The 9,727-nt window shown below is 33.3% G+C and overlaps 1 long non-coding RNA gene across 1 annotated transcript; it reads right to left on the reverse strand.

The window, feature by feature from the left end:
- Positions 1–583: 583 nt before the first annotated feature.
- On the reverse strand, positions 584–7,560 carry LOC102258169. Its single transcript, XR_314306.2, has 3 exons — positions 7,487–7,560; positions 748–839; positions 584–661 (listed from the first exon to the last, which is right to left on the reverse strand). It is a non-coding gene; the product is annotated as an uncharacterized LOC102258169 (long non-coding RNA).
- Positions 7,561–9,727: the final 2,167 nt, after the last annotated feature.

A 9,727-nucleotide genomic window follows, 5' to 3' on the forward strand; every position in this document is an offset into this window, starting at 1 on the left:
AGGTGGCAATCCTCAAACTATACACCAATTACTCTGCACCTAATATAATACTTAAAAACATTACATGCATTATTTTATTTACTCCTTACAAAAATTTCTGCAAGGTAAATAAACAAAGTAAATTTATATATATTAAGAAATAGGGTCAGAAATAAACCAGAGAAGACTGACCCCCAAAACCTGTACAATAATAAAAATATCCCATCACTGCATAATGGATTAAACATTTAAATGCATACAGAGTTCCAGGATTCCTATGATGAAAAAACAGAATCTATTTGTACCAACACCTCAGGCTTATCTAAACTACTACATGGTAAGTATTGAGCCAAAGGAGACAAATGTGATTAAAATGTACTGTAGAAGGTGCAAATCCATAAAACATAAACCTGCTAAACACAGTTTTCACCCTCTAGGTTCTGATTGAGAGAGGACATTTACTAGTAAAAGCCAAACTGGTATGAACATATCTGTTTAATCAGTAGCATCTAGTAAGAACAGATTTAGGGAATGAAGTTAGGGCTATTACTTTCTGCTTCAAAATCAAATACATGCCTAATTGTAGATGGATGAGTAAGATAATGGTGGATCCCCCGAAGTATCTCAAGAAGAATCTCCCAGGAGGGAGGGTTGGTAGGACCAAAGCACTTCCTGCATAAAACTTTAAAGGAAGCAGAAAAAACACACTGTGGGAAATATTACCTAAAGTGGTAAACTGTCATTAATTAAGTTGTATGTTCCTCTTACCTAGGGGAAGTGAAAGTGGAGGAAGCAAAGGGAAAACATGGTTACCCTGTTGATACTCTCGATGAGAAGAGTGTAGACATCTGAAGCCTCTCCTGTAGAAATGTGAAAAGGAAAAATTAACATCCATCCTCTAACACTTGGATAAGCTTAAAATTATACCTGTTCAGGAAGTGCTACTATATAGGGCAGCAACATTCAACCTTCTTTTAATCTCATGGCACACGTAAACTAATTACAAAAATTCTGTGGCACACCAAAAGTATCTACATTAATAAAAGGGTGATATGTTAATTGGACCAGGTCAACCAGACATCTTCCGGACATCTGACTTCCTTCTGGACAAAGCCATGGTGGTGGGGGCTGAGGCAGAGGCAGTTAGGGGTGACATCAGGCTGGCAGGGGAGAGCAGTTAGGGGCAAGATCAGGCAGGCAGAGGGTTAGGGGCGAGATCAGGCTGGCAAGGGGTTAGGGGTGAACTTGCAGGGGGAAGTTGGGGGTGATCAGGCTGGCAGGGGAGGGCAGTTGGGGGTGTGACCAGGCCAGCAGGGGAGGGCAGTTGTGAGCATTAGGCAGGCAGGCAGGTGAGTGGTTAGGAGCCAGTGGTCCTGGATTGAGATAGAGATGTCTGATTGCCTGTGGGATCTGGCCTAAATTGGCAGTTGGACATCCCCCAAGGGGTCCCAGATTGGAGAGGGTGCAGGCCGGGTTGAGGGACAACCCCCCTCTCATGCACGAATTTCATGTACCGGGCCTCTAGTAGTACATGTTTTGCCAATCTGACATAAAAAATTGGTATAATTTTGATTCGTTCACATGACGGCTATTGTGTTGCTGTTGTCATTTTTTTATTTGACAACCTAAGAGAAAAGAGGTAAGTGCCCCTGACTATGTAATCAGGTATTGCATGTTGAAAAATTCTTGTGGCACACTAGTGTGAGGTAGCACACTGGTTGAGAAATCTTGAAAATCACTGATATAGTGTATCATGTGAATGAGCAATCTTGGTAGACTATGATTGATGTAAATTGGTTCTCTAGTATATGCAAGAAATTGACTTGAAATAATGCACACATTGGGCCAAATGGGAAGAATATCAATGCAGAGAAAAAAACTAACATTTTTGGAAGAGAAAAGGTAAGATTAATTTGGTTCAACAGACTCCTTTTGTAAAAAGTAGTTGGAAAACGTTAAAGTGTACATAGAAGTCATTTTGGACCATGCCTCCACTGTCAAAATAGGAAATTATTTTGTTTGCAATATGATAACCATCAGATTTTTCATAGATATATTACATACAGGATAGATATATCTCTATCTTTATCTACATCTATCTGTATCTATATCTATATCTACATACATATCTATCTTATTATATAGGACTAGAGGCCCGGTGCACAAAATTTGTGCATGGGTGGGGGTCCCTCAGCATGGCCTATGTCCTCTCGCAATCCAGGATCCCTTGGAGGATGTCCGGCCTAAACCAGCAGTCAGACATCCCTCTTGCAATCTGGGATGCTGCATGCACCAGTGACCATATTTTTCACACAGGTGAAAGGCATCTTTCTGTTGTATGGACAGCTACATTTTTTGCCCTGATTATAAAAAGTAGTACATAACATGATCCTTCTGAGGCAGTAGCACCATTTTCCCCATCTTATGGGTGAAAAAACTGAAGCAGAGAGAAGTTAAGTAATTGGCTTTGTCACATAGTTATAAATGTCAGAGTCAGGGCTGACCTCAAAATGTGCAAGCCAGAGTCCATGCATGTCATTGCTGCATCATCCTGTTTTTTCAGTGGGAGAGTAGCCTTGCCAGGTTTTAATTTTTAAATCTAAGAGATTGTTCCCAATATATATGGTAGGATCCCTAGGCCTGGCCAGTGATCAGGGGGCCCCCACTGGCACATGCCTTGGCTGGTGGCCTGGCACCACCCACTTGCCGACCTCGCCCCCCACCGGTTGGGGGCAGTTCCTGTGTTGAATGTCTGCCCCCTGGTGGTCAGTGCACGGTCATTCAGCAGGTCATTCCGCCATTCAGTCAATTTGAATATTAGGCTTTTATTATATTAATCTGCCAAGATTGTAAATACAGAATAGAGATACTGGGACTGCAAGATTGTTTGGAAAACTATTGGAAAAATAAAAGTACCACAATACATATTTTATAGATATAAAATTTTATGTGGGTTTCAGATAATCTTATATTTAGAAAATTGATAATAAAAATAGATACAAAAATGAAAACTAAAAGGAAATAATTTAACACAAATATTAATTAAAGCTAAAATTATTTTCTTTAAATATTTAGAAAAATTTAATATCATTTGAAAACCACATTTTAGTATTTTTCTAGTATGTTAATAACCAAACAAGATTTCCAGAAAGTCAAGAAAATTCTGGAAAATCAAAATATGTGATCATTGACTAGTAGCACAGTTATTTATATACCTACTAGTATTTATTCTCTGATCATTCTTATCTAGCAGTTGTTTGACTAGACAACCAAGAAGACTTCCGCTTCATTGCTTGGTTCATGGACTCCCTCTTTTTTTTTTCCAGTTTGCAAAAGAACATTTTAGCTAATTCCTATCTGGAACTGTGAATTATTTCTGCTTCTCCACTTCTTATATAACACTGTCCATGTGGATAATGAATATGGATAAAGTAATGCCAGCTAATATCCTGTTTATAGTTCATTCTGTATCAAGCATTGTTATATGCACTTTACATTTGTCAATTTTATTTATTCTTTACAATCAACAAGTAAGGCATACATAGCAATATTCCAGTTTTTCAAATGTGAAAATTAAATCACAAATTTATTCTATTTTGTTTTCAATGTATCTATTAGCTAGTTCAATAGCTTAAACTCTGCTCTTTGTACCAATGGAAGTCTAGTTTCTTTAGAGGGCATGCACATAATTATATTCTTTGGTTCTGATTTTACTGAAAACATCTAATTAGAAAAAGATAAACTTTTTTCTTTGCCATTAAGTTTATATGCTTTGTTATTGTTGTTTTTAAAATCAGCCTCAGAGTAAAATTGATTAAAGTGTGAGTAAAATAAGCTTCATCAAATCCAGTTGCAGGAAAATAATGTTGATTTTTTTATTTTGTTTTCTTTTTTACATTTTATTTTTAAATGAACATATATAAATTACAGAGAATATGATAATTAATCCTAATATATCTATTCCCTCCATATAATAATTTAACATTTTGCCATATTTGCTTAATCTATTTTTTTTCTTTTCTTTGGTGAAGTTGTATAAAACATGTCTCTACTATCACAATACTTTACCCTTCAATACTCCATTATGTCTCTCTAAAATATAGAAGTTATTTTACATAATCAAAATATCATTATTAACTCTAACTAAACAGTAATAGTTTAATCATCTCATCTATTATCCAGCTCATATTCAATTTTTTCCTGATTTTCCTCCACACACAATGTATTTTTTTATATATATTCTAACCAAGGTATACACACGACATTTAGAAGTTATATATCTTAAATTTATTTTAATTTGAAGTATTACCTCTACCCATTTTCCCCTATCATTGACTTGCTGAAAGTCTGCATCCTGTTGTCTTGTAGAATGTCCTGCTTTCTGAATTACCTTGTGTCCCATGTTGTTGTATAGCATGTTCCTCTCCCCTTACCTGTTTTATAAGCTGAAAATTAGCACTAAATACTTATTCTTTTCTTTGTTTAAAAAATCTTCATATCAGATGTACTTCATATTACATCAATCAGAAGGTATAACATGTCTGGTTGTACCATGATTCAGAAAGTTAATGTTGTTCATGGTTTCAGTTGCTAAAAACTGGATTATTGCTTTGTAAAAACTGGATTACTGCTTTGTAATCTAGTTTTTAGCAACTTGGAAGTTGCTTTGTCCCCATGACCAGCAAATAATCTTTGGATGAACTTTAACATAATATGAAGAGTGATTTTTATCACTAATATTTGTACTAAATTTTTAGCACACATGCATATTATTCTCCTTAACTATTTCATTAGTGTTTGTAATATGGTGATTTTGCTGACTTGATTTTTCCTTCTGCATTTATTAGCTCATAATATTCTGCTCTGATAAGAAGATATCCTTTAAATATCATAAGTAAAAAAAGTAAATTAAGTAAACAACTACATACATTTGATGGTAAAAAAAATTATTTAAACACTGTAGACTAAAAAAAATGCCTATTTAGTATTGCTAACCATTTTCTCAAATTCATTTTTTAGACTATTTAAATTCAGTGCATGTTCTTTGTGTAGTAGATCTTAGAGGTTTATATGCAAAATCATAATAAAATCTAATCTAAGAATACCGTTTTAAATGATCTAAGTAACAATCTAAGTAAGAATTTAAATAACATGTTATATACCTTCAAATAATTATGTCTTAAAAGCTCACTATGATTAATTATCTCCAAAGAGTATATTTATTTCAGAAGCATCTGCTGAAATAAATTAGGAAGGAAAAATAACTTTCTGAAATCTGCTTTTTATCAAAATTATTTAGAGAGATTCCAGCTACCTACAGACTCAAATCGCCTGAAAGGCAATGATATAACATTTACATCAACTGTAGTATAAGCAGATAATCAGCAGTGAATCTTGGAAGAGTCACAAGAAAATAATTTTTGGTATATTATTTTATTATATCAAATAATGCCAAACTTTGTCAATCCACAAAAAAATTCAGGTGATATTAAAGTATGGTACTATTTAAGATATATTTGCATAGTTAATAAGATATTACAATTGTATTTCACTTTAAGCTTTTAGGCTTCAGTAAATTATAGTTATCAAAAATCCCTAGTTATCTTTTCAAGGCATAAAATGTTCATATTTGTATTATATAAATTTAGCTCATTTGTAGAGAATTTATGAATATCATTACCTGATAATTCAACTTTAAATTAAGCATATTTTTATAAATTTTTTTGGCCATACATTCTATTAAAATGGGTTACTATCTCACTTAATGAAAATCTAGTAAATATCAATTAGATAGCTTCTATCTTTTTAAAAAAAGTATCACAGAGTCTACACAAGTAAATTAAGTCAGGGAACTAAAACTGTTCAATCAATACATAAAAGGTGAATAACATATCTACACATCTGTAATATAATGAAGTAATGAACAATGCATATTCTTATAACCAAAATATATGAAAGATAAATACGATTAACTAGAGCTAGGTTTCTCATTGTTGGAGTGAGAGATTACAGATAAGCTTGAATGATCAAGTGGTAATAGATTAGTGCTGGAGATATCAGTATAAACTTGTGTTACTATACATGCAGATGGACATTATAAAATGTTTATGGATATGTGTCTATACACAGGTTAGTATACATATACATATTTTCTAGTATAAGAAGTAGAGAAGCAATATCAACCTAGCAGCAAAGTACATCCAGTGCATATATTTCTGTTTCAAATATAATTTCCTAGGGAAAGAAACCAATGTTTCTAGAAAAATTACTGATTCTAGGACGGAGGCATGGAATATATAGTATAAGTCTGGAGTACCTTTTAGTGACAGAAAGTGAGAAATTACCAAAAAAATATTAACGGGACAAAGAAACCAGTGAAAGAGCTGCAAATGGCTAAAGGTGGGAAATGTTAGCAACAAAATAGAGTGGAATTGGATTACAACCCAAGGTATAAAATAAATAGTATCCATAAATCTATACAGATATATGTAAATAATTGAATACATAAATAAACAAATATGAGAGAATATACAAATCTCCTGTGCAGAATAATTTCAAAAAATTATGGCATGTGGCTTTTAGCTTCCCACTCATTGAGGCTGGCCACATGTAGTGATTTCTTTCCAAAATGTACTTTATGAAAAGAAAGAAAAAAGAGTAACTTCAGAGAGGAAAAGCCAAATGCATTCAGTCAGGTAATCAAGATTAACATTGACAGCAATAAGCCGTGTTGATTGTGTGTACCCTTGGCATAATGCAATGAGAAAGGCACTTTACCTCTTTGGTCTTCCTCCCAATAACCCATAACCCTGGTTTAATCATGAGGAAAGCATTAAACTAATCCCATTTCAGTTGCAATCTACAAAATACCTGTCCAGTACTCATCAAGTTGTCAAAGTCATCAAAAACAAAGGAAGCTTCAGAAACTGTCTCAGCTAAGAGCAGTCTAAGACGACATGTTGCCTACTAGTAAATGTAATTTGGTACATTCAGGAATCAGGCACAGCAAAAACACATTATAAAATATTTGAAAAACATTTATAAAATAGAGCTTAGTTAATAATTGTCAAGTAAATACTGTGCATCAGTTTTTTATTCTAAGAGAGGTCTCCACATGGAGAATAGCCAAGATTATCACACTGCCAACCACCAGGAAATGAAGTCCAAACATGTCTACTCATTATACCTGGGTCTCAGAGTCACCAAGAAAAACACAGCCTAATAAAGCACTGGGTGGAACAACACTTTACTGACATATAGAAGAGACAGAGCAAGATCAGTTTTCACAGGGCATAGCTTCCCATCCATGCCTAGCACATCTCTCTCAGTGGCCCAGGACAATTGGCCTATTTGCAACCCTCTCTTGCTGCCATTGAAGGACTCCATCGCATCCCTGTGGAGTCTGAAATAGAGAAAGCTGGGGGCATGTCTGAGGCCCATTGACATTTCTGCTTAAGCAGAACAAAGGAGTATTCATTGTGCCTGAAGCAGAAAAATATTCTCATACCAGGTTGTAAGTCCAGCGAAGACCATGTGGGCTCCTCTTTATCTCTCAGTAAGGAAGTTCCTGGGTTCAGGCCCATCCTTCTGTGTTAAAGTAGAAGTTGAAAAACTGCATGGAGAAGACTGCCTTCCCCAATAATAATAATACAGGGTGGGGCAAAGGTAGGTTTACAGTTGTTTATATGGAAAGTACTATGATAATTAAGAAATATTACAAGAATAAACTTTTGTGTTTCACATACTCAAACTGTAAACCTACTTTTGCCCCATGCTGTGTATCAAATTGTGTTCATTAATTATGACAAATATACCATATTACTGTAAGTTGTTAATATATGAAAAATTGGGAATGAGATATATAGGAACTCTCTGTGCTCTCTTACAACTTTTCTGTAAATCTAAAACTGTTCTAAATTAAAAGTTTACTTAAAAAACCTCTATGGGGTTAAATAAAATGTAGAATCCTAGATTGAATCATAGAAAAAAAATAACATTAGTGCTTTGAATAAGGATATCTTATAGTTACTATATTTATTTATTATATAGTTATTATACTTATGTTAATTTAAAATTTTTGACAAATGTAATATAATTATGAAAGTTGTTAATATTAGGGAACACTGGAGGAATGGATATATAGAAGCTTTTTTGTATCACCTTTGCAACTTTTGTGTTACTCTGTAACTATTTTTGAAGATATATATTTAAAAAAGAAAAATAAATTTAAAAAACAAGTAAAAGAAAAGCAACAAATATTTAGTAAATCCAAAGATGGTCCTATACATAAGTAATAGGAGTTCTTAAAGATGAAAACCAAAGCAAGGGAAACAAAAATACATACTAAAAATTACAATTCAAGAAAAAAACTTATATATGTAACATGAAATGGAAAGAAACTAGATGATCAAAAACATTTCAATGTAATGCTTTTGAATATATAAAGCAGGAGAAGACTAAGTAAGATATTTGCGAAAATCAAAGAAAATAATATAGGCCAAGGAGTTTATATTTAACTAAATTGACTGTCAAAGATAATGTACACAGATAAATGGTTATCAATAAATAGGTTGTAAGAAAAATATTTAAAAATCAAAGGATGACTAAAAAGGAGAGGGTGCTGATTAGTTATATAGAAAGGGAAGGATATGATATTGGGACAAGATAAGATATAGGGATGCTCTTCAGGGGTGATTGGCAAAGTGTTATTCCTTGAGCTGGTATTGGTTAGGATAGTATTGGTTAGAAATCCATTAAACAGTATTTTATTTTGCAAATTTTTTCCTGCAACTTTTATTAATTACAAAAAGTTAATACCAAAGCATAAATTACTGTCATGATTATATACAACAAACCCATAAATTAATTCAAAACTGACTTACCATAGAAGATATTTTATACCTTTACATAATTTCAATGTTAGAGCTATTTTATCATTCTCATTATTTAAGTTTTGTTAGGGAGTTCTCCATTAAATATTTTTAAAAATCTTCATTTGCTTATATAAATTTTTAAAGTATGCTTTTATTGTTAACTATTAATTTAAGTCTTTTCTGTAATTTAGCATTATTTCTAGGTGTACTTTTTATGCATTGACTGGGTATTAAATTATTCACTATAAATACCATTTCCATGACAGCATATTTTGATTTGGTCCCACCTATCATCCTTAATTCCTTTTTGGAAGCGTCTCCTGTCTTCCTGCTCTCATAGTCTGTATGAACGAGAAGGGTTTCTGTCCCTGGTACCAGCTAATTGTGACCCACATTTAGCCAAGCCAAGAACTAATCCTCTTTCCACAGTGTTGTTGTTTTATTAGTGGAACACCAGATGACACAATCTTAGTAAATTTGTGTAGAACTACGTCCTGGTCACCATGGTTATTTCAGGACTAGCCATTCAAGTTTTAAGCAAAGTAAATCATGAAAATTATATGAAAATATTCTAAAATAGAAACTTTCTTGCTTTGTTAGCTTGATGCTTAGGAGGTTTTAAAATTAAGACATGGCAACACTTTATTTGATGCTGGAGAAAGCTAACATGAATAGAAGCACGAGATAAAGAGAAAGGACTGTTTCTGATGACAGTGTTTGACACCCGAATTAAGACAGAACTGATAAAATTACAATTCTTAGGTTCCCATTATATATGATAATTCCCCTTTTTGTGACAAATGCACTATTATACTTGCCACGTTCTATTCAAATAATAGCACGTCCAAATAGCATAATTGTTTGTTATGACACTT

Source organism: Myotis brandtii, unplaced genomic scaffold, assembly GCF_000412655.1.
Source record: "Myotis brandtii unplaced genomic scaffold, ASM41265v1 scaffold588, whole genome shotgun sequence".
NCBI lineage: Eukaryota > Metazoa > Chordata > Mammalia > Chiroptera > Vespertilionidae > Myotis > Myotis brandtii.